General features: G+C 45.1%; 1 long non-coding RNA gene across 2 annotated transcripts in view; it reads right to left on the bottom strand.

Annotated features, from left to right (window-relative positions):
- LOC134157044 (uncharacterized) overlaps positions 1–24,824 on the bottom strand; it is an 84,066-nt gene that overhangs the window by 5,726 nt on the left and 53,516 nt on the right. For both annotated transcript variants that reach the window (XR_009962166.1, XR_009962164.1), the window contains one exon: positions 9,169–9,283. This is a non-coding gene — a long non-coding RNA (uncharacterized LOC134157044). The remainder of the gene's footprint in view (positions 1–9,168; positions 9,284–24,824) is intronic.

Genomic DNA, 24,824 nt, shown 5'->3' with positions numbered 1-24,824 from the left:
AATGGATATTAATGAAGTGTAACTATGAGTAATAATGCCATAAGCAACCTCTGATAACAAACACATTCTCCTAATAACATCTTCAATTATCTGCATTAATGTCTGTCCATGGCAAAATGTGCAATCCAGCCCCTCAGGACCACAGACACTGCCGATTTGGAACACACTAAGTGCTTCCTCCAGCTTATTCAGGAAAGTGCTTACTGATGGATAGCTTAAATGATGATAACACACATTTATCATCATTTTTCAGTAGCATATGCCTTCTTCATGTCATCAAGAACTTCAAATTTGTATAAGATTGCTTGTATTACTCAGGAGATGTATGGGCTCCAAGGAGATAGGAAACAGTGCCTGTCAAGTATGTGCAGTCCTGCTGCTTTGCCTCCGAGGTGAGGGGCCCCAGCGCCAGCAGGATCCACAGCAGAGCACTAATGTGGTGCACAGAGGGGGGGTCCCAAACCAGGGGAACCTCAGGGGTAGCTGAGAGCTGCCGGAAGCCCACAGCTCATGGCACAGTAGTTGACAAGACCTGGGTAGAACAACCAGCAGCGTCACCAACAGGGTAGAACAATGACAAGGATGATGGCTCACTCACCACCATAGGGAAGCTGGGAGAAGTCTCACAATCACTGGCCCTGGAACTTAGGAGCAAAGAGAGGATTTGTGACCTTTAGAAGAAGCAGCGGGTAATCACTCAGGAGGACAACAAGGATGTCCTCAGGTTATGCAGGTAGAGAATTAGAAGGGCCATGCACTGGCACTAAGGTCAGGTCCAGTTGTTTCTGCAAATACGCACATCACATTCCTGCTCCTCCTTTTTAGAGCAAGCTCAGAGCTTCTGAAAGATGCCAGACAGCAGCTCTAGGAAATCACATCCTTCATTCAGAACTGAGCTCAGCACGGCACCGACATTGCCCTCAAACTGCTCTGGAGTATCCGAGTCCTGTTTTGGAACGGCACATTTCCAGGGAGAGCAGAGGTTAGCAGGCAGCAAACCCTGGTGAGACGCGCAACAAAGCAGGAGTAATTAATGTGTAAAAGCATCTTTTAGGATATGGCCATTATCTCTATGTGAAGAATGAAAGTGAGACTAGGATTTCTGATAATACTTTGAGCCATTTACTGTGAGTGAAAGATACTGAAGTGCCAACAATCTACTCCCTTCTTAAGAATAGCTCCAGGCTACTTATGTCCCACAGAATGATAGGAAAGACAGAACAAAACTAATTACTTTGTGTATTTGCTAAAATGTGTTTCAGTTCTAGATTGCTGTTGACTTGAACTGAGGGGTTGGGACATTGAGTGCAGGGATTATGAAAGCCTCCTGGGATGTCTCTCACTGCCTATTTTCAAAGCTATTTTTCATTGATGCATCTACAAAAAGGAAGAATTTTAATGCTTACAAATTCAGTTAAAAACTATGTAAAATTGACTCCAAGTACGAAGGAAACTATGTAAGCACTTCGCATGGAACTTGCCTGAGATGCTGTGTAATGGGAAGGAAAATCGGAGGGATTTCCATGTCACACTCAAGCCTTGCCGAGCTACTTTTATAGTGATTTAAACTTAATAAAGTCATCATCTGTAAATTTGCTCTCCTCTCCTTTGAATTGGAAAACATTTAGTCTCAACCCCTGCAGCCCTACTGTGATCATACAGAAATGCTAATGAGGTTATGTCTCAATCTAGTCCTCCCTGGTGCAAACAGAGTGAGTCTTTTCAACTCAGGAACCTCATTTATCTTCTGCAAGTTATTCTGTTGTTATTATTCCTACTACTGCTCGCCCGAGCAGTGACAGCTGAGCAGAAAGGTGGAGGAAGGAGAAGTGCTTTCATGGCAAGGGAGTGACTGGTAGGGTTTCCATGCCTTTTACCCACATACTGAGCTACAGTCACAATAATTAAAGACATTAAATATGGCAGAAGTGGAAAATAACTCAGGGTACCAATGAATTAGAAGGCTTCATCGGTGGAGGGGGTGAACCTTAGTAGGTAAGATCAGAAGAAGATGTGAAAAATCAACATTCCTGCCCCGTGAGTTGTTTCTATCTTTCTTTTCATTAACTACCTTAGTTTTGGATGCATGGAAACATTTTTCTTGTGAAATTTTACCTCTGCAGACTGGAATGCACATAAAGCACAATTAGAGCAGCCCAGCTCACTGCTGAAATGGCAGCCCTGAAACTGAACTCTTGTTAGCCCAGCCATGCTACAAATCTGCCCAGAGTAAGGCTCCAGAACAAGGTCTCATCCTTGCCAGAGAGGTGGCACAAGATGACAAACAGCCGAAGAGAAAGTAGTAATTTTGTGGGTAAAGAAAGGGCAAAATAAGTTATTCCACGGGGCTGCTGAAGCGCATTATCTGCATGCCTCTGTTGTCTCCAAGAAGCAGCTTTTGAACGTGACCAGATTCAAGCTCTGCTGAAGTGTTTTTATGAGAAGAAATGGTGGAAGGATTTTAGTGGTGCGACACTGCAGCCCTGCAGACCCCAGCTTCCCATCACACCCACACTACTGATATAGAATCATAGAACCATAGAACAGTTCGGGTTGGAAAGGACCTTAAGATCACCCAGTTCCAACCCCCTGCCATGGGCAGGGACACCTCACACTAAACCATGGCACCCAAGGCTTCGTCCAACCTGGCCTTGAACCTGGCCTTGAACACTGCCAGGGATGGAGCATTCACAGCCTCCCTGGGCAACCCATTCCAGTGCCTCAGCACCCTAACAGGAAAGAACTTCCTCCTTATATCCAATCTAAACTTCCCCTGTTTAAGTTTTAACCCGTTACCCCTTGTCCTGTCACTACAGTCCCTAATGAAGAGTCCCTCTCCAGCATCCCTATAGGCCCCCTGCAGATACTGGAAGCTGCTCTGAGGTCTCCACACAGCCTTCTCTTCTCCAGGCTGAACAGCCCCAACTTCCTCAGCCTATCAGTAACATGAAGGTGCAAGCTGCAGCCCCCACAGTGCAGGTGCACGTTGGTACCCCCATGCTCAATTCCAGGGGGGCAGCTTTGCTTCGAGGGGTGAGGAGATCTGGTCTGGCCATGACAAAGAGTAGCTCTGCAGAAACCATCATGAACCTGCCACCAGCCCTTCAGTCCAGGCAGCTGTCCCAGCCCTGCTGCCATCCCCTCCTGCAGCTCCAGAATGGGTATTTACTGAGATGCAGTAAACCAGGAGGATTTGAGGGGTTGGATGTCACCTCCCTAAGCCTTGCTGCTCTACAGGCTTTGCAAAGGCATTTCCACAGAATAAGGAACAAAAGGATTAGGAAAAGGTGTGAATAATGCACTTCTACCCCCATCTATCCTCACTTGCTGTAACAGATTGGTAAAATAACTTCATCCACCAGTTTATTAACAGCTTGCCCTCTCTTGTATCTCACCTCTATAATGAGATAGAGCAGATATGATGGATTACATTTTGCCTCCTGCTTCCATCCCGAATGAATTATCATTTCACTCTCCTCGCAGACTCGTGGCTTGGCTGCCTGCAGCCCATTAAGTGTTGGGCAGGAGGAGGGGGAGGACGAAGCTACGTGATGTAAAAGGGAAAGGTCCCACTGAGAAAGCAGGTTTAATTTTCAGACTGGAAGATGCAAAATTAAAAGAGAAAGAGGAGATTCTCCCTCTTGTACCTCATCGGACTGCACTAAGAATGCAAACAGAAAAGCCCTCTTGCAGGGAGGATCTGAGCACGCAGCTCTTGCTCACAAAACGCTCTCTCCATCACTGAGGGCTCAGAGCCCAGACACAGTCAATCACCATGAGGCAGGCTGGAGGTTTTCTCCCCTTTGACCAAAATGCCTTATTCTGCAGCTCTGCCCCAGCAAAAGCCCTCAGAGAGCCAAGTATTCCCAGAGCCATAATTCTTACCCTGCTCTTGACAAGAAGCACTTGAAACCAAGAGTTTTACTCACACATCAGAACAGATCCTCTAAAATGTAACACACGCTTTTGTGCATGTTAAGCAAACCCATGCTTAACAGAAATCAGAGGGTTTTCAAGCACACCGAAGGCTTCAGCTGACTTAGCTGCATTTAAGAAAAATCAAGATGCTTCAAGACTACTGATCTACCACAATGCCACTAAATACCTCGTTTCTTTGCCACAGAAATAAGCTACTACCTGACCCCCATTACTATCCCATCAGTCCTGACACTTCATGGAAATAACACCTATCTTGCCCTGTCCAGTTGTTAAAAGACTATTTAAATAACCTAAGGTGATAATACAGAGTCATGCTGGAACTGAAATAATTGTGTGTGTCCCTTTTTATACAGCATCTTTTGGGCTTAGGCCTCCTACAAGCAGAACCAAGTACTTGCCATCAGAAGAGACACCCAATCCAACTCCAAGAACTTTGCTGGATCTTTCAGCAGCAAGTTTGTGTGATTATACACTGGGTGAAGACATGAACGCTGCCTTTGCACTTTAAAGTCAATTTAGCCCTATGAAAATTCAGGAAGCACAAATTAATAAGCTTCATGCAGCTTCAGCACTGACCTCTGGTTTTCTGCCTCTCTCTTTGACAAGAGCCAGTTACAGGTTCCACTACTTATTTTGTCCCTACAACCAGGAAAAAGCCTCAAGGAATTTGTTGTACCTCGTAGCAGCAAAAACCTTTCAGCCATCACCACTGCAGTCCTAACAGCTCACTAATGTTTCCTCTTAACAGCATCTTGCCATACTGGATTTGCTCTAAAGCATGTTTCAGTTTAATGTGAACAATGGGCCCAGCCACCATTAGCAAAATACTGTAAGAGACTATCTGAGGGGTGATGGATTCTTGATGGTGAGACCTAAATGTATTTAAATGGGCAAATTAAATCATAAAAGAGTTCTGGCTTTTTGAGTTGCTCACTACAAACTCAGTTAAAAAGAGAGCGGCTCGGCTGACTTAGCAGCTCATCAAACACCTTTAATTTCCATCCAGAGAGTTTCATGCTGTGGTGGGAATATGAAAGGTATTGATTTTGCTCGCACCTACGATGGACAAGATCTAAATTTGATTTCAGTTACCCAATGTTCTATGCAGCAAAGACAAATTGGAAACAACAGAAAGGTCTGCCCCTAGGGAAGGTAATCTGTCTCACAGACATCCCAGTAACACCTGAAGGCACCAGCTGCCCCAGTCTGTGCATTCATAGAGCCTGCTGGGCATCAAGAAAGTATCTGCAGTCCCGCATCCATCTCTATGGCCCCCAACACAAGAGGGATGTGGAGCTGTTGAAGTGAGTCCAGAGGAGGCCATGGAGCTGCTGCGAGGGCTGGAGCAATGATTCTGAATGCCATGAACCCAGCTTTGTAGCCAGGACTTTGGCTTATGAGGATTAAAGCTTAAGCACTCAGATCCCACATTCTCTGTCTAATAATCCTGTAATAATACCTCCCTAAGACTCAGAAGAGGAAAGAAAATAAAGGGGCAAAAACAAAAAGAAGGAAAAAAAATGATTTTTATTACAAGTTCCTGAAAAACAGGGGTGGGCTGGAAAAGTCTGCTCCAAATCCCCCCATGAGCAGAGCCTGGGATGAAAGAAGAGCGGAGGAACTCTGAAAAGACAAGGAACCGGCTTTGACAGATGGATGTAAATGTGTCTTTCAGTGCAGGAGAACAGTTGATTCTAAGGCATGAAATCAAATTAGTGCATCTGCAGCTGCCTATGTGTCATCCAGCTTCATATTTTACACACTAAAGACATTTTTTAACCTCATGTTAGCTACACTTCCTTTTTTTTTCATTATTACACTCCAGGATTTGCAAAATGGTATTGGCAGGTATTAAAATGAGAGCTGAAGCAATGGTGCAATCTGTCTCGTTTCTATTGTAACATGACAGAAAGCTTTTTTGGACTCATTTGTTATCAGGTAGGGAAAAATAAAATCCCAGTAGCATTTCAGCAAGAAATGCTGAACTCTTCAAAGCAAGTAGCTCTGCATCTCTTGACGAAGTTGAGGATAGTTGGTCCTTACTTCCCCCCCGAACTTCTCATCCCCCTGCCAAACACCCCCAAAAGCCTCCATCACCACCAAGCCTTAGCAGTGGCAACTGGAGGTGTTCCCCAAGGACATTAAAGTACTTAGTGATGGACCTGAGTGGGAAGGAGGCAACTTTAGCAAAGGTGTTGGAACAGTTCAAGGCATGTTTCACTCTAAAGGGTCTGGACATTGCCCTGAGCACTGCGCATCGCTGGAGAAGCAGCAGAGAAAGGCTCAGACCCAAACCACTCAGACTCACTGCAGCAATGCCCCCTGTTCCCACATGCTTTCTGGATGCTTGCCCTCTTCTGCCATGTTTTCTAAGCCCATGCTCAGGGTGGTTAGAAAGGAAACCCAGGAGCAAAGCAGAGATGTGGGGAACAAATGGGTCACAACCGGTCCCCCTCCCAGCACAGCTCAGAGGGATGTTTCTTGCAAAGAACCAAAGCCTGCAACAAGTTCTGGAATCTCTCTTGTGCTTTCCTCCAAGCTGCCTGGGTTGATGAACTCCCTCAGTTTTATTCTCATGTGGGTGGAGAACCAGTGCAGCATCAAAGAACCACCCAGGGTGGAAAAGGCCTTTAAGATGATGAAGTCCAACCATTGCCAGCACTGCCCAGGCCACCCCTAACCCATGGCACTGAGGCCTCATCTTCACGGTGTGTGAACACTTGCAGGGACGGTGCCTGCAGCCCTGCCCTGGGCAGCCTGTTCCAATGCCTGAGCACCCTCTGGGGCAGGAATTGTTCCTCAGCTCCATCTAAACCTGCCCTGGTGCAGCTTGAGGCCGTTCCCTCCTGTCCCATCCCTTGTTCCTTGGGAGCAGAGCCCAGCCCTCCTCATGTGCACACTCACAAAAACATTTTCCTTGTTAAAGCCCAATTAAAGCTGTTATTAGATGTCCATATATAACATAGCCCTATTGCACTGCAGCCATATGGAAGTTAAATTATGAATCATTTAAAAACCTCCTGTTTTAGAATAAGAGTCTTATTTGCAGTCTCAAAGCCAGTGCTTTTAACTCACAAGTTACTCGGGATTTCGAATCCTGGGAACAACACAGCACTGATGACTAAAACTTTGCTGTCTGATTTTCAACATAAACATTTATGCACAACACTTCAGCTCTCCATGAGCAATGATTACATTACAGGGTAGCTGCCTACAGCCCTCGGAATTGATCAAAATAAAAAGCTGGACTTGTACCGCTCTTTGAAACAATTCCTGAGGGTTTGGTCAAATTCTGTACAGGATAAAATTAAACAGGGATTGATTTATGTAGAGGGAGTAGCAGTTGCAAGGTTGGTGAATTGTGTATGCTGCAAGTGGGAATGGCTATTGCCAGAACACAAACCACATTAATTGTAACAGAAATAGGAAGACAAAAGGTACTGCTTTTCTTCCCGTACCAGACAAATCTATGAGCCAAAATAAAAAGCTTAACTACAGGAAGGGTGATTGCTTTCTGGTAACACAATGAGACAGCAAAACAAAATGAGGGGTTTACAAGTCCTAATCATTCGATTCCCATCCCTGATGCTTCATTTGTCATTCCCTGTATAGCAGAAAGTCAAGACTCAATATGTTACCAAGTGAAGAATTTGATTGAATAAAAGGACCTGAATGCTGGATCCTGCACTGGAATGATTTCCTCTTGCCTCCCTTACAAACAAAAACTCACCTCTGCTGAGTGACTCGGAGCAAATACAAGAGAGCTTTTGCAACCTGCCAAGGAGGATGGATCTGGTAAAAACCAGTCAAAATAAAAACCCAGGAAGAGAGTCATTAGAAGGTACACCACCCAGCAACCTGGAGCTCACACATTCCTGGTTCTCTATCCTAACCCACCTAAAGAAGCCAAGGGCCCAAACTGGTGTTGGTTTTTATCGTAGGGGAAATCCCAGCTGGGCACGGAGAGCCCTCGACGCCAAACAAGTTATGACTGCAAAGACTTCTTGATGAAATGATTTCAGTTATGTTTCCCATGTGAAGCTGTAACTTCACTGGCGATGTTGCTTGAGCATCACTAAAAAGATCTATTTCTGCATTAAGACGTGATGAAAAGCACCTCTTTTCTTCTCTGACTCAGCAACACCACCAATGAGTAACACTGCTTACAATGCACCTCCCAAGCCTTTAGCCTACTGCAGTACTGGCTTATTTCCCCCCACATCCCACCCCATCCCATCCCATTCCCCTTTTCCTTTAAAACTCAGTGATGTCTCTGTCATGTTACCATTTCAAATCCCCTGTTCTTACATGCATGTTACATTTGTGATGCCTGCTGTGGCTGCACACTGAAAGCAAAGTGCCAAACAATGCAGGGAGAAGGAGGCGAAATCAAAGCATTTTAGAAATCTTAAGCTTGGCAAAAGCTGTGTATAATTTTGCTTAGGCTGCAAGTTGCCTTGAGAAAACACTATCAAAGTACCATCTTTTCCAATTGCTTGAGCTTTACTTTTTAAGTTTATTTTTGCTGCTTATAGTAGATCCCAGACTGACAGCTCTGACTGTATCTTTTCAATTTATGCAAGAATAAGAAGCAACAACTCAGCAACAGCACAGGCAGCTGATACATCCTTTCCCTGGTAATAAACCCAAACTGTTGACTTGGGAGCATCACCCAGAAGGGTTGTGAACACACAGTCCAGTCCTGCCCTTGATTTCCTTCAAGCTCCCTGCTTGCAGAAGCACTTGTGAAAGACACAGCCGGAACTATAAATTGACAGTCCAGTAATGAACAATTGATGAACATTTCACAACCAATCTGCTCCAAGTCCATGAGGCTGCATACAAATGAAATCAGAATAGAATAAACATTTTAAGTCTCTTGGAAGACTGAGTCTTCCCAAAAGCCACTGCTCTAGCTGGAAAAGCTCATTTAATGTAAACCCACAATGCACGGGTATTTGTTGCATTCCAATGCCAATGGAAAATTCCCATTTGGATTCATTTTACAGCACTCTGACTTCATACACTAGCAGCAAAGAGACCTTTACCATCTTCCTAGAGTTAATGGAGACAAGGCTGGGAAGCTCATCACTGCTCTGTGATCCTGTGTCTGCACTTGGACCATCCCCCTGTTCATCCAGCAGGTCCAACAGTAACATTCGAAATTCCCAGTGTTCTTAATAGGCTAAAGCAGAAAATTGCTATTATTTAAAATAAAAACACCTCTACCTGTAAATCCGGCGGTACAAGTGATTTCTGGGAGTCCTTCCCTGGTGGTAGATGAGCTGTTCTCATAATGCATCGCTTCCCGATATAAGGATGCAAATTACAGGAGCTCTAATTCCTGAAATCAGCATAGAAAAGTTGGAAATGCATTAGGTTTGGGAGCAAGCTTGGCTGTCAGTGTAATATTACTATTACAGCAGCTATCCAGTTGGAAAGAACCGCTCATCCTCACACACAATGAAAATAAGCAGGTAAGCTTGCTGCTGTGATTTCACAAACTTTCGATGCCTGCACTATTTATATGCCATATACAGTTTATTCTAAGCCAGCAATTAAAACTCTTTTCTGTATCAAATAAAGTCAATTTTGGTACCTATGACACAGAGGCTGTGAGCTCTGCCCAGCTGAGTGACAGAGGTGCTGCCTCTGGCTCCCAAACCACCTTCTCACCTCTTCATTCCCTATTTACCTTTGGCACGCCTGAAAGAACCCTTTCTATTGAGCTGACTGTGCTGGGGGCTTGCACAGCTCCCTCCCAAAGCACCACCACCCCCCCCAATCCTGCAGGCTCTGTGACTCACAGAGCAAAGTGGGTTGAAAAACCATCTGAGGAGTAGATGGACTTTTTTGATCTGCTGCCTTGTGATGCGTTGTCACTAAGCGAATGCTCCTCAAAACACGTGAGGATGTGGTAACAGTGATGCTGCTTTTGATGCAGCCCTGTCTGCGCTTAAAGCACATCCTCCGGTTGGATTAAAACACACCGACTGCATGGAGAAGCTCATAACTGGCCACAGACTGGCTCTATCTCCCAGACTGAAGAGCAGGAAAAAGTACAAAGTGAATGTATTTCCTAAGTGACACGGCCAGGTGAAATGACAGGACTCTGGGGAGGAGGGAAGAGCAACAGCACAGCAGTGAAGTGCTTCAGCCTGTCCCCAGCATCCCCAGCTAAAATCCTGCTCACGCTCTCTATCAGACCCAGCATTTCTGCTCCTGTTTGACTTCACCACAGTTCTGATCCATGCACCGTCGCAAGCAGGACTGGTTCCTGATTTCAGACTTCCTAGGGTGCTTCAGATAATTTGCGTTTGCTTAAGTTTCCAAACCTGGGAAGTATTTTCGGACACCACATATCCTAAAGGCTGATGAAAGGCTGGCAGTAAGCACCTTCAGTAGTTTTAATGACCACTGCAACTCGTTTCCTGCCATCACCTCACTTCCCACAGCAAAACCACCCTCTTCAATCTCACAGGAATTGCCTGGACAGAGACAGCGTGTGCTGCACAAAGGTGCGGGAAACCCATCACGAGAACACACAGGAACCTGCTCACAGGCATCTGCCTGTTTTTTTTCTGGTAGTGGCCACATACAGACAAGAAGAAGCCGAGATTTTCGCTCGTATCTCTAACTGAAACGTGCTGCCGGTGTTAACCCAGGATTCAGAGGTGTTTCACCACGCAGGGCGGGACGAGCGGGGAGCAGGCACTGAGCTGTCGCAGAGCCCCCTCTAGCGCGGCTCCCCACGGCCGGGCGCACACACGGAGGAGCTGTCAGGCTTCATCTGCTTCCTCGCCTCTCTGCGCCGTTGGAGTTACTTCTGTGCAAGCACGTTATTTATGGCTATTGTCAGGAGGAGGGAGGGAGCTCAACATCAGCCAGTTTGCACAGCAGAGCCCCGCCTGGAGACCTCTCGCTATCTGACATGCTGAGAAATGAGATAAGGATCGTTGCCATCATTATATAGGCTAAATCTGATTTGGAAAGACTGCAGAGATTCCACTCAATCCTGGTAAATGAGTTTCTATCCTTCAGTTTCCAACGCAGTTCATGTGTCAGACCAGACCTGCAGCCCTGCAGTCCAGAGGCAGCTTAATCAAACACCTTTAAAACTGTCAAGAAAACACTTCAATGAATAATATTTGTGCATAAACTGATCTGAATGTTATCAAATGAAAGGACTGACTTTAGGACCTGGAAGTATTTCTGTTATCACACTTCCATGTTTTTATAAAGCTGTGAGGGGGTTGTTTGAGCCTCTGTAAACTATCTTCAGCTCTTAAAATCCATCTGAACCACAGTGTATCTGCAACAGATTACGGTCCAGGTTTAAGGATTTACTGAGGAAAGAACTGGGTGCGATTCAAATTTACCAAGTAACTATCAATTCTAACAACGAAGAATAAAGTTCAAACATAAACCACAATCCTGATAAAAAGAACTAGGGCAACTGTTTCCTGATCTTCCCAAGAGGTCCCCCCACAAATCCTCTTCCCTGAGGTATTTCCCACATCCGCCTAGTTGGTTCAAACAAGCATCTTGCTGCATCCCTGAGGAATACCAAGTGCTGCCTCCCTAATTCCTCTAATGAGACAGTCAGCAGCAGAGACCTCTGCTTCTCACAGCAGGGATGGGGGCTGCAGGCCCTGTGCACTCCACGTCCTTCCCAACAGCTGCTGAACCCCCACATCTCAATGGCAATCAAGACATTCCCAAAAGGAGGCAGAGGCAGCCTGTGCAAGGACAGCAGGGCAGTAGCTCTGTGCTATCAGCTTTTGAATTCGTGGAGTAACAACAAAACCCCCCCTCAACTTCTGCTCTTTGCATGTAGGACCTTCATTTTGCAGCCCACAGCAGCAAGGGACGTGACGGCTGACATCGCTGCAACTAGTGAAAGATGCCTTAAGAGGGCTGTCTAACCAAAAAACTCACTGTGCATCTCCAGCAGAGCTAATAAAAAATGTTCTCTCCCCCGCAAACCCTTCCTTCCTCAGGACTTTCTCTGAGACTCTTCAGCTGAGAAGAGCTGATCCCATGAGTGTTCTCCATCACGACTCTCATCACAGTGCACGCACAAACCTCACCATGAACTCAGACAAGCTGTCCTTTTGATTTGTGAGGCTCACAAAAGGATCACAGCTTCAAGCTGCTGAGAAGGGGAGGATCAGGTTATGAGGCTCCTCTTACTCTGCTGCTTGAAGAAAGTATTTTATATCCGGACTCACATCCAATCTTTTTTACCTTTTTTCACCATTATGACAATGAAGAACTTAATTTCTTACAGACACCTGAGACCCCCAGAAGTCACTGAGAAGTGACTTGTGCAACCACAGCTGTGTCACCTACACCCCTCCTTATTTTTATAGCACTTACTTGGTACCTGTTGTCTATATACTAAAAATAACCTCTCAGCAGCAGCGCTTAGGGCTTTCTGTCCTGACCCCTGGGACACAACTGCATTAAACTCACACCATCACCAGCAACGAAGCACATTTTCCTCCATCTGAAATGGGTTTTGAATGTTGTGCCCTCCACTACATCCATACCCCATCACACTGACCCTGGGGGGAACAAAGCAATGCTAAGAGCAAAGACACAGACAGAGCACAATCCCAACTGCTGACCTCCCGAAGTCTAGACGGGGCCAGTCATCTCTTCTGATGGTCCGTATGAGTGCACACACTTAGTAGCTGTCATTCAGCAGCCTCAGATCTAACCTGCAGGACATTCCATTACCATCAATATCAACATATCATACATAAGGTCCAAGGATAAGCTGCACTGGAACCAGTCATGTGCTGGGTTAGCAAAGGAGAGCCAGAGATCCCTCCAAGGCTTGGAGAAGCATGAGCTGAGAAGTCTGAGGCCAACCACAGGGACACAGATGCCAAGTCTGCAACTGAGAGTAGTCCCTCGGGCAGACTCTCAGGTCCCTGATGCTGTTGTGATTTCTTCTCCAGTGTCCCTTGTGTGAATAAAGCCCCAGGTCTGCTTTTCTGTACCTGAGAGCATCCATCTGCTGGAAGATCCACCGGTTGCAGTTATCAGTTATTAGTACTACTCAGATCAGCTACACAAGCCAGCAAGGAAGATGGCTGTGCACCTCCCTGAACAAGATAGTTCCTAATGGTGGGATTTGTTTGACACTTTGCCACAGGGAGATGAAGAGGACTTTCCCCTTCTGCTCCCTTTTGTTCCAGACACTTTTCATTTGCATCTCATGTGGAAAGTTACACACTTCACTATGTCCATAGATCAAAGGTCAAGAAAGGAGACAGGAAAGGGTGATGCAATACTGAGTAGGAGACATTGCAAAGATGGTTTAAATAAAAAAGTTTTTTTTCTCCCTTCTTTTTACCATTTCTGTAAAGTGCAAATGTGAAAAAACCACCCACAGCAATATGGGTTAAGGAACATTTGTCAATAGGAAAGAGAATAAAAGTAGGCACTAAAACAACAGAAATAATGACTCTGCTTTCCAGATTTTGATTCCAAAATACCTGGTGCCTCAGGCAGTTATCTGAAAACTCTGCCTCAGCACAGAACCTCCCTGCTTCACCTCAAATAGCTGTAGTTAACAAATACTCCGTGTGCGTGTGTATGAGAGCCACTGACAGCCTGCAGCTGTATGGAAAGATGGAACTGCCAAGAGGGAATAGAAGCAAAGGCAAAAAGAAATATTAGAGCAATATATCTTAGGCTTGGAAAAGAATATTTCCTCTTTCTTTGTCTTCTCCTCCATGTCTGAGGGACCTAAAAACTTGAAGTGCACCTAAACCACTGCTGTGTGCAGGGAACACTGTGCAAAGCTCCTTACCCACAAGGATTCTCATCACACTCGGAGGTCTCCGTCCAACCTGCCCATCTGCACCTCCTGGAGCACACACCAGTGAGGTTTTCCTCAGTGCCAGTCGCTACACATCTTCCATGAGAGCATTACCAACAGAAATGGGAAGATGTTCCCGTACTCCCGAGACAAGACGCATCCAACTGGGATTACTGCAGGCTTTCCCTTTCCTCTTGTTCCTTACGGCTTTGCCACACTGCCTCAGCCAAGCGGTCCAGGCAAAGCTCTGAACTCCATCTGTGTGCTTTAACTGTGATGGCTACAAAACCAGACCATCAATATTTAAGGAATCACTGTTTCACAGCATGCTTCCAGATGTTCCTGCTTTCATTATTGCCTTCTTACTTGAAAAGTCAACAGGATGTGATATATTCAACATACAATCTACTCTGACACTCATCTCCAGGCTGCTGTCTCTCACAGGATACTCCCACCAGACAAGTACATTACTTCTTGCACAATTACCAAAATGAAATTTGTGTTTAAGAGCTGCCAGGATGCAACAAGCAAACATCTTGAGCTGAATCCCTCTGCCCACATACAAGGGACACAGGAGGCAGTGGCAGAGCCAGCCTGTTGCTCCAAGCAATACATCTTGTAACGGCCAGTCCCTGGAGCACACAACCCAGCCACCACTGCCTGGAGGAATCACTGCTGATGCTGACAGCATTTGCTGCTAGGAATATTGCTTATCTGTCCACCTCAAGTCACAGAGAAAGCAAGGGTCAACGGAAAAGGTGTCCTAAAGCAGAGCTCAACTCCTTCAGTGCTCAGAGATGCTTCCACCTCAGTGCCCATGGGGATCTCTGCTGCTGGTGTACATCAGAGGCTTCTAGAAACCACTCATTAGCAGTTGATTTTGTTCTAGAATCCAAGAATTTCTGTGCCTCTCAAGTACTTCCTGAACACGACTGCACTGTACAGTTCAGCCAGCTGAATAATAGCTCATATTCTCCTCATACCCCTGGGAGGAAAACCACCTCACAGCTTTCCCCAGCAGAGATGGGACTCCAGGGAGAACAGCTCCTGCCCCGGTGGGAATTACTCTCAGATTCCCAGTTTTGTCTCTCCAACACAACTACACTTCTCACAGCAGGGTTTTGTCAATGGTGCCAGTGGGAGGAGTGGAGTGCTTGCTTATAGGTACCTACATGACCTGGGTAAGCAGATTTCTGCCCCTGTATCCCTCAGTCTGGCCATTCACCTAGCTTAAAAAAAGTATATTAAAAACTGTTTATCTCCTTCCATTCGGATTTCCCTTGTCTGAACCACAAGAACATCAGTACAAGCCGCATTTGATTTCAAAGCCTCTTTGTATTCCATTTAAGACTGTTTCATCTGTTACCCAGAGATGTAGGAGGACTCCGAGTTGTGTCACCTTCTAGTCTCTGCCAATAATGTCATAATTTGATATGGAAACTATGCATACTATTATATTCTAATTTGATATTTAAAACATGCTTTGGCAGAGTCCTATTGATGCAGTTATCTGATTCCTCTCTGCCTCTTTATTCTGAAAATACTCAGAGGGAATATGTCGTATCTCATTTGTGTTACGCACGCTGAATCTGTGGAACTTCCCATCGCTTTTTTTCTACAGCTTGGTAAATATGTGAACATATTAAAAAAAGGAAAATGCCAAGACTGCAAATTGGATAAAATTCAACCACACGCTATAGAGAGAGAATTCCTAAAGCTCTACTCTTACATGCTGGATCTTTTATTTTCTTCCGTCCCGTCCCTTCTTTCTGCTCTTCTTATTCCAACTCCTTGTCTCCAGATCACTTACATCTCAATCTACATAGGCCTCACCAAGAGCAGTTGTCTCTTCTTCCACCCATTAGTACTGCACATTTCTGCTGAATCTAAGGAGAATCCCAGCCTGGTTTGGGTTGGAAGGGACCTCAAAGCTCCTCCAGCTCCAACCCCTGCCACGGGCAGGGACCCCTTCCACTAGAGCAGCTTGCTCCAAGCCCCTGTGTCCAACCTGGCCTTGAGCACTGCCAGGGATGGGGCAGCCACAGCTTCTCTGGGCAATGCCCTAGTGAAAGGCTTTTTGTGAGAACACTGGAGTATTTTACAAGGAGATAACAGTCTTCTGCAGAATATAAAATAAACCTAAAGACGAGGACTCATCTTGACTCAGGATGCTCATGCTTCACACGAACAGCACTTGTCATGGCTGGCTTAAATTGGAATTAACCTCACTGAAAGCACTGCAAATGCTCAAGGATTAGGGTATGGAACAGTAAGACAGAGAACTGGGAGTCTGCTGCTCACGATGGATCAATATTTATAAGGAAGTGATACAAACTGATGAGGAAGGGCAAGCAGCCCTGTTGCAGCGCATGTGTCCAGCCAGAAGTGACACAAACTGACAGGGGAGGGGAAGCCAGTCCCTGACATAATGAAAAATCACAGCATAAAAGCAATCTCAATGCAGTTGATGCAGCAGTTTGCCAGAGGAAAAAGAAAACCAACCATCAAGTTCTAAACTAAAAGGCCAGCTGAGTGCAAGGGGAGAAGAGAACAGTGAATCAAGGGAGAATCAGAGCAACAAACTGCCAGGGCAGAGAGAGCACCTGTAGTGAGCAACCAGGCTGGGAAAGCTCCCTCCTTCCTGGAGGAGAAGCAAAACTGTCTTCCCAGAAAGAATATTTCAGCCACTGCTAACTGCTCCCGCATGGGTAACTGCCCCAGTTCAACCAAGTTTGTGTTTCTAATGAACTCTGGTGAAGAGAGCTTCGTTATGAAAGCACCAGTATCATGGAATAACTGCGAGCACAGCTGAAGCAGACACGTTCCCCCAGACAGGGGATGCTGTGAGCTGGAAAACGGTGTCTTCAATATATCAACACAGGAGTTACTCAGAATTAGGCAAGACTTCCATGGAGAACCCATCTTCATGCAGGAGATAAATGAGCTGGTAGCACCACAAAGCTTTCTAGAAAGCTCTGGCACTCTGAATGACAGGTTCACTTTTTATCACCCAGGGTTATTATTTGACTTGCCATCTCTCCCCCATGCCTGGATATGAATTTTCTCTAAAGAACACTGAATTTTGGTATATTTCATGAATTCAACGTGCAGCAGAACCCAAGGAAGATAAAAAGTGTAATTTAAGGGAATGAAGGTTACAAACGGTTTCAATTAAAGCTAAGCACCCCCCTGGATTCCATTTCCCATATTTCAGTATTTGCCCATGATGTGCACACAAACGGCCCTCCAAAGAATCCTGCCCCCAGTAATTTTCCCTTTTCTTAATCCTGATGTACAGAGCGTGGCCTCCTGGGATATTAAGAGGATTTCATAAGGACAATCCCACTTCATATTGATTCTGTTTCCCAGATCCATAAAATTTGTTGCCGTAGGAAACACAAGAGTGAAGAACAACAACAATGCCTGGTGAAATTTAAATACTACTCCTAGCAAGAAGAAAAACACCATAAATGGGAAAACAGCAGAGGAGGATGCTTGTTTGCTACGATTGTGCTACACAAAACACACAATATGAACTGACAAGGGAAGGAGATGATCATTGTTTGAATAACATCAATATCAACACAGACACGTATGAATCTGGCAAGGGATACGGAAAGGCAAACTCTGAATAACACTGATGGACCAGTAAATATTATCCAGACAGTGAGGGGGAAGGGAGGAGGACCAGAGGATGCTGAGGCTGGGAATAATATTCGCTCCAGGTTACTGCTGGGCAGCAAATGTGCAAATCTAATTAAGGCACTTCCCTGCTTCCCTGTCTTTTTTCCACCCTCTTTTTCCACCTGGACCATCACAGTTATAGATCAAAGTTAATTGGGGCTTCAGGTATTTGCTGCTAACTGCTTAGGTGTAATTAATCCTGCCTCAGAAGAGGGAGCTCAACCCTGCTCAGCCACGGAGCTGAGCTGGTGCTTTGGAAGCCATGACAAGCCAACCCCATTGCAACTTCCAACCACAATAGAACCCTGCTCCACAGTCACACACACGTCAGCATGAAAACAAAACTGGGGAGAGGAGAAATTGCATGCAGCAACGAGTATTCCAACCTTTGCCTTCTATGCTGGTATCAACGCAAAGAAAAGGATGGTAATCCTTCCATAGGTTACCTGGGAGGCTTTTCTTCCAAAAGAAGCTTGACCACCTTCCCCTTTAGGAAGCCTGGGGCAGAGCAGATCAACCCTTCTACCCACATACAATCATGGCAGCAAACCTTAGGTACAAGTGGTGGCCACAACCAAAAGCGGTGGCCGGACCCTTGAATTTAAAATACTTTGGGTTGACAATTGAAGAGGTAACATGACAATACATTGTGCTAAATCAATTACTGATTATCAAAATAGCACTTAGCGATGTATAATTAGTATGTAAAAGATATATTTAGCTGTAGATGATACCAGTAATAAGGGCTACATGAGCAATAGCTGTATAATTACTTTTTATGAATACAGGAAACCTGTGAGAAATGCTCTGAGATTTAATTGACATTTAACAAGATAACTACAGCAAGTTAATTAGAAATTATATGCTAAAAATACGAATTAACTTTTAAATAATATTTTAGCTTGCTGCAATATAACTACAGTAGCTCATTATATGCCAGTGAACCACCTAAATGAAATAGTTCTCTCAAATACCATCTAATTCATTTCCCACAAACTAAAGCCTGTATTATCAGCTTCTCATTCTGAATCCTTTTTGGTATAAAAAAGCTGAGTTGATCAGCTTAGTGAAAGACTTATTTTTATGGTCCTTTCATACCTTTTTTATGAAATGAGATTTCTCTTACATTTCTATCAGCATCCAGAGAAAAGATTTCAGTTCAGCTGCGCTTTCAGCTTTGAACCCAGAACACAAATGCAAAGTAAGGCACTGACAAGCATTTAGACTCCCTGCAAGGTGATACATCAGGGATTCTGACAGTGCTAATACAGCCAGAAATCTGGAGAATAAAACAACTCTGAACTGGTTCTGATGTGGATGGGTGCAATCACAAAGAAAAACGTAATAGCAGGTTCTTAGCACAGTGCCGTTATTTTTAGACCTAGGTAGGGGAGTGCAAAGATGATGGAAATCTGGCTCAAAATTAAGTTTGCTGTAGATGCTCAGGGGAGCCATAGAGCCAATGCACAGACATGGGCCTTTTTCACCTGCCTCCAGCAGCTGGATGAATGCTACTGCCATAGCTGAAGCACCCAGCAGCCCCAGGTGAGAAACGCAGCAAGGACTTGGAGTTCAGCTCTGAGATGAGTGTCCTGAGAGCTGAAGTCCCCACAGTTCAGCCATGGTATTTTTGGTTACTTTATGTAAGATTCTTCACATCTACACATCCCCTTGGATTTGGTTGCGGGTTTTTTATTACTTCTTACCCTACCATATTTTGCCCATAAGCCACCTCAAGCTTAACTCATCTCCACTGAGAGCTCTGCAGCCCAACGATGCAGACCCTGACCTCTGGCTGGTTAATCTGGCTGCATGGAGAGGGAATGAAGTTATTCAGCGGAGCAAATGGACTACCATTACTAAGAGAAAATGGTGCAATTTCTCCTGTCTCTGGCTCAGTATGTCCCAGCAGACTCCAAGGTCTCTCTTGCAATTCCTTTTTGCCAGCATGCCCTTGTTAGCATTCTGGACCAGCTACTCCAGATTATGCATACACAGAGCATACATGATTTAGTGTTCCTGCTCTTGAAAATGTCACTAGCTTCAATATATCACAGGAGGAAATGGAGAAAACAAGATGATAAAGCAGTGAGGGATGGGCAAGATGACCCGATCTGCACCTGAGATTGCAGTACTGTGCAGTTAATGTAAATTGAAGGGCTGTTTTTAAACTGTGAAAGCCAGGCACAAGCAAAACACTTTGGGCAAGAGACAGCCCAACTGCAGTCTTGGCGCAAGGCCTGACTCTGCATCTCATCAGAAGCTGAGAAAAAAATTAAAAGTAAAAAGCAAAGAACAAAGGCAAATTGTCCCCAACCTTCCCTCTTTACTCAGAAAGGGCAGGAGAGCAAAGGGACAAAGAGCTGCACTCTCAGAGGGTTGTGTATATTCATAGGATGCCAGACTGGTTTGGGCTGGAAGGGACCTTAAAGCTCATCCAGTTCCCCCTGATACAGGCAGGGACACCTTCCACTAGAGCAGGTTGCTCCAAGCCCCATCCAACCTGGCCTTGAATGCTGACAGGGATGGGACATCCCAGTTATAAACCCTGCCTAGTGCTCCCAGAACAGAGAAGAGATGGAAGAAACAGGGAAAACACATCAGAAATACAAGGTATTTCTTGAAGACAAAAGCCTGAGCACATTTCACCTTTGTACTTGCTGTCTTCTGATGCAGCCGGATCCTTGATGGTTTCTGATGAAGCCCAGGGTGCTGGTTACAGAGCTTCTACTGGAAGTTTTCCTGCCATAAGTACCAGCCACTACAGTTAAGATAAATAAAGAAATAAAGCAATGACAAGAGCCTTTCCTGCACCTAACACCAACCCCTGCAGCAAGCAGAGCTGTGGCCAGGGTCCAGGTTTATCACTCCCTAAGTCACTGCAGCTGTATCTTCAGCTCAGCTTCACTAATCCAGGTCCAATAAGGAGGAGAGTGGGTAGAGCTGTGTGGTGGAGTGCTTGCTGCAGTCTTCTTAAACACCTAGATAGTTGGGAAGGATCTAGATACTGTTTCCTCCCAAAACTCTCCCTCCAGAGTGATGAAGGATCCTTTCAGGACAACAGGGTTTTCTCCTAGGACCTATGAGGAAGCTTTGGATGTTTTGTTAAGCTTTTCTGTAAGAATATTTAAAAGAAGATAAAGTGCATGTTTATAGGGTTTCCTCCTTTTACTTGGTCAGTAGATTAGCCAAGATTGATTTTTCTGCATGAGAGGGAGAGGCCGAAGGTTAAAAGATAAAAAGAGTAGATTCCTTTTAAAATGTAATTTAGACTTTTCTGGTGTTAGCCCCAGTATCAGCACAAAATCACTTCAATTCTCCAGGAGCACCTGAGCCCTGTTGTACAGCTGTGTGCAGCACGAAAGCTCTCCTCTGGCAAATAGCACAGCTGAGGATCACAACGCCTGTGGTACCTGCCCCATGCAGGGTCTCCTGCCTGGGGACCCCAAGCTCATGCTCTAAACATCTGCCAAAGGAGATCAAGGGCAAAAGTTCTGTGGGGACTTTGGCTTTGGTTCATTTATTTCTGTTTGCTGTAGTCAGAGCAGATTTAGAATTGAACTCCTCAGAACACATCTTTATAACATCTCCCCAGTCCCCACGGGTGCTGCTGAATGACCAGTTAAGCACTGGTAGGTCTCAAAGAGCTCAGTGATCCAGACTGGAGAGAGACACACAGGAGTTCACAGCATCATTCATGCTGTGCTGTGAAACATCAGGGCTCTCTCCCAAGCCCATGTTTTACAAACCATGTATTGCCTCCTTCCAACCCTTTCACAGCAGCTTCTGATCATTTGAATTCCAGAGGAACAACCTGGAGCTGCCCAGTGCTCCAGCTCTGCCAGTGGAGGAAACCCCTTCCCTGCAACAGGAACCCCAGCATGGGGACCCCGCTCCTCAGGAGCAATGGCACTGCTCATCCCAGAGAGAGGACAGAGGAACACATCTTACCCTGCCCAGGAAAAAAGGGGCAAAGCTTCGACTTAGAGAGAATTCCAGATTATAAAGCTGCTGCTAATAGGAATAAATAAGGGGTGGAAGAGGCCAATGATATGCAGCTGCCATCACAGTTAGAGTTAGGGCTCAACCTTCAGTTTGAGCTCAAGTCTGAGGATTTCCTTACCCAAACTTCTCTCTTACCAGAGAGCAGCATCTCGGAGCTCCTCACTGGGAGCAAACGTGGGTGAGCTACCTGGAGTTTCCATTTGGGTGAAAGAAACATCTTTGTGCAACATGTCACAGCAGGCCGGGTAGGAATGGCTGGATTATTCCCCACGCATAATTGTGCTGATACATTTCAGCCTTTTTCTTTGAATAAATTATTTGCAATAAACATTTTCATTATTCGACCATCTCTGATGTTCCATTAGCATTCAGTGAATTATTTATTCGGCAGCTTTTCCCATCAATCACTGAATAAATTATTCGCAAATAAATTATTCTACCAGCTTTTGCTTTAAAGATGTCCCTTTGAGAACAATAGCTTCCCAGAATAGTAAACAGGCAAAGGGAGCAATTTAAAAGGCCTGATCCTCATCCCAGTTGTCTCGGTAGAAATCTGGAGGATTACCACAGAAATTCCTGGCCTTTTGCTGTATCTACACGTCTGTTTGCCAGCTCAGATTTGTGGTACACGAGTGCTGAAGTTGCACACAACCATTCAGTGCCCTCAGAACCAAGCCTTTCCCTATATCCTAACAGGCAGTTTCATTTCCAGCTCACAAAATTGAGCTGGATTCAAGTGACCTCTAATCAAACCGAGAGCTCAGCTCCCGTAAGTGTCCAGGGGGAGACGGGCATTGTAGCAATACCCCACATATCCCTTTCTCCCTCCCAGGCAGTGCCGTTACCTCAACCTCCTCATGCATAATGCATTCAAATCTCGTCACTACACCAAGCCCCAGTGTAAGTCTTGTTTGTGTCTGGGCCAAGGAGGATGAAAGCCTGTTAGAACTAAATGAAGGCTACATTTATGCCAATTTTAAGGAATAATTGAGGTGCAGCGCAGGGGAATTTGCTGAACTCCTCTGTCCTTCTAACAAGAAAGAGCCTCTTTTGTTAGGCAGCACAAAAAGTCACCCTCATTAAAACAAGCCATCTTTATCAAAACCACATGGAGGATTTATCATCTCACCCATATGTTGGTGCCTTTCAGAGAGATGCAGGAAAAGAAGTGGGGGGGAGGCTGAGCATCGAGCCCTCATTTCAAGAGGGCCAATTACCAAAGCACCGGGAGCATCACGTCGAGCGCAGTTATGGCAACAGGCACAAGGTTGTGCCAGGGTTTCAATACCACCAACCCTACCTGGGTTGTCTCGAAGTATCACTGCAATAAATAACTGCTAATTTGCACAGAAGGAACAAATGAGACCCAGTGTAATTGTATGAGGTGGGACAAGCGAACAATAACATGAAGATATATAATTGAGTTAATATCAGACACTCTCCCCCCAGTGAACCTTTCCTCATCCTTAGAGTAATTGTGTAATGACATTTATGTGTAATAGATTTGTGACATTATAAATGACACTTATGTCAGGATTGTCAGGCTGTGACAGCCTCTGAGACGGCTCCAGTGAGAAATTAATCACTTCTGAGGCTCGAAAGTTGCTCATTTATCGCTGCCAAGTAAGATCCTGCAAAAACAAGATCTCGCAATGAAATGTACACTCGCATCTACGCATCCTCCAACATGGATTTTCTCCCTACAGAAAACCTTCCTGGAGACCACGAGGTCCCTCAGGAACAGCAGCACCCTGCATGGATGGCTCCCTTGAAGAACACATGCAAGGATCATGGAATAGTTTGGGCTGGAAGGGACATTAAAGCTCATCCAGTTCCAACCTCCTGTCACGGGCAGGGACCCCTTCCACTGGAGCAGCTTGCTCCAAGCCCCTGTGTCCAGCCTGGCCTTGAGCACTGCCAGGGACAGGGCAGCCACACTGTCTTCTCCAGTTCTCCCCCTCTCAATGCCACAGCACCTTTTGCCAGCTCTTTACAGTGTACCTACCTCTTCAAACAGATGTACGTGCCATATACACATACATCAGCATCTGCAAATTTCACATTTCCACGACCGAAAGGGTTAAATTATTTGTTGGGGAGAAAAGGGCATTTTGAAATGTACTGTACATAATTAATATAAAAAGAGAAAAGAAAACCTTCTCCAGATCAGTGTAGGGGCTATTATTAGACTATCAAACTGTCATTTTTCAAAGCATTTCAATTGTCACTATTTTTTCTAATGGCTTCTAAAGCATTATCTAATGCCTGGGCCAAAAAAAAAAAGAAGAGGATCAAAGTGTGTTGAAAAGCACCAGTCAGACTGCACGACAAATCAGTGTTTGCAGCCTAAACTCTTCCTATCCCAATTGCCTTCAAAAATACATGTGAACTTCAAACCAAGATGACTTTATTTGTGGATTGTCTTTTGAAGACACAAGTGTCCTTAGGATTTTCCTTTTCCTTTTAATAATCTAAACCATGTTAAAAGAAAGGATAACCCAGCTGTAGACCTTTAGCATTGCTGCTCTCACTGCATAACTGACACACCACAGTGGACAGGCAAGGAGATGGGGAAGGCTCCAAAAGGAGACCAAAACAGTTGTGGTGGATTGGGATGGAAGCGGATGGATGATAGAGAAGCACATGAAGTTGTGCCTGGATTGTGACCATGATCATTTGCTCCCTTCAGAGAGAAGCAGGTGATGCTCACATCCCCAGCAGAACCTTGTGGTGGGACCTCACCACGGGACACACCTTTCTGACATGGAAACCACCCTGGTCAGAGCAGGATCCTCTGCCCAAGCTCCGTGTAAACCAAGGGAGTGCAGAGAAGGTGTGTAAACGTCCTGCAACATGGATGTCCCTCTGGTGCAAATCCTAACAGCTCTTGGGTACATGGCGATCCGCTCTGCACCTGCAATCCCCCTCATAATATGCACGTAAGATTAGGCTGCTAATGTAACATATCTCTTTTTTTCAGCCCCAATGACAATGAAATTCACAAACTGATTCAGCTTAACCGAGTGTGACTGCAATAGGCTAATTCCACATTCCTAATTAAATTACATTATTTTCTAGGTGGAGGTTTATGAGCAGGGGTGAAGAGTAATGATATGAGCAAGCCACAGAAGCAGACGTACGAGTCAGAGCCAAGGCTCTTGTCTAGACAGCAAAATGAGTTATTCTATTTACATCTTTCGTAAATGTCACCGTATTTTCCTGTATTTAACTGAGGACTTGTTTATGCACAGTCATTCTGAGAAGAGGAAACGGGAGCTATTCAAAGGCAAAACTACACACCTGACTGCAGAAGTAATAAGCATCTGGAGTTTCTCAAAACCACCAATTCCTATGTATAAAAATA

Source organism: Pezoporus occidentalis, unplaced genomic scaffold (assembly GCF_034315485.1).
Source record: "Pezoporus occidentalis ecotype Australia unplaced genomic scaffold, CSIRO_AGI_Poc_V1 ctg92, whole genome shotgun sequence".
In the NCBI taxonomy this organism is placed as follows: Eukaryota; Metazoa; Chordata; class Aves; order Psittaciformes; family Psittacidae; genus Pezoporus; species Pezoporus occidentalis.
Note: the sequence above shows the minus strand (reverse complement) of the source record. Positions and strands in the feature narration are given on the sequence as shown.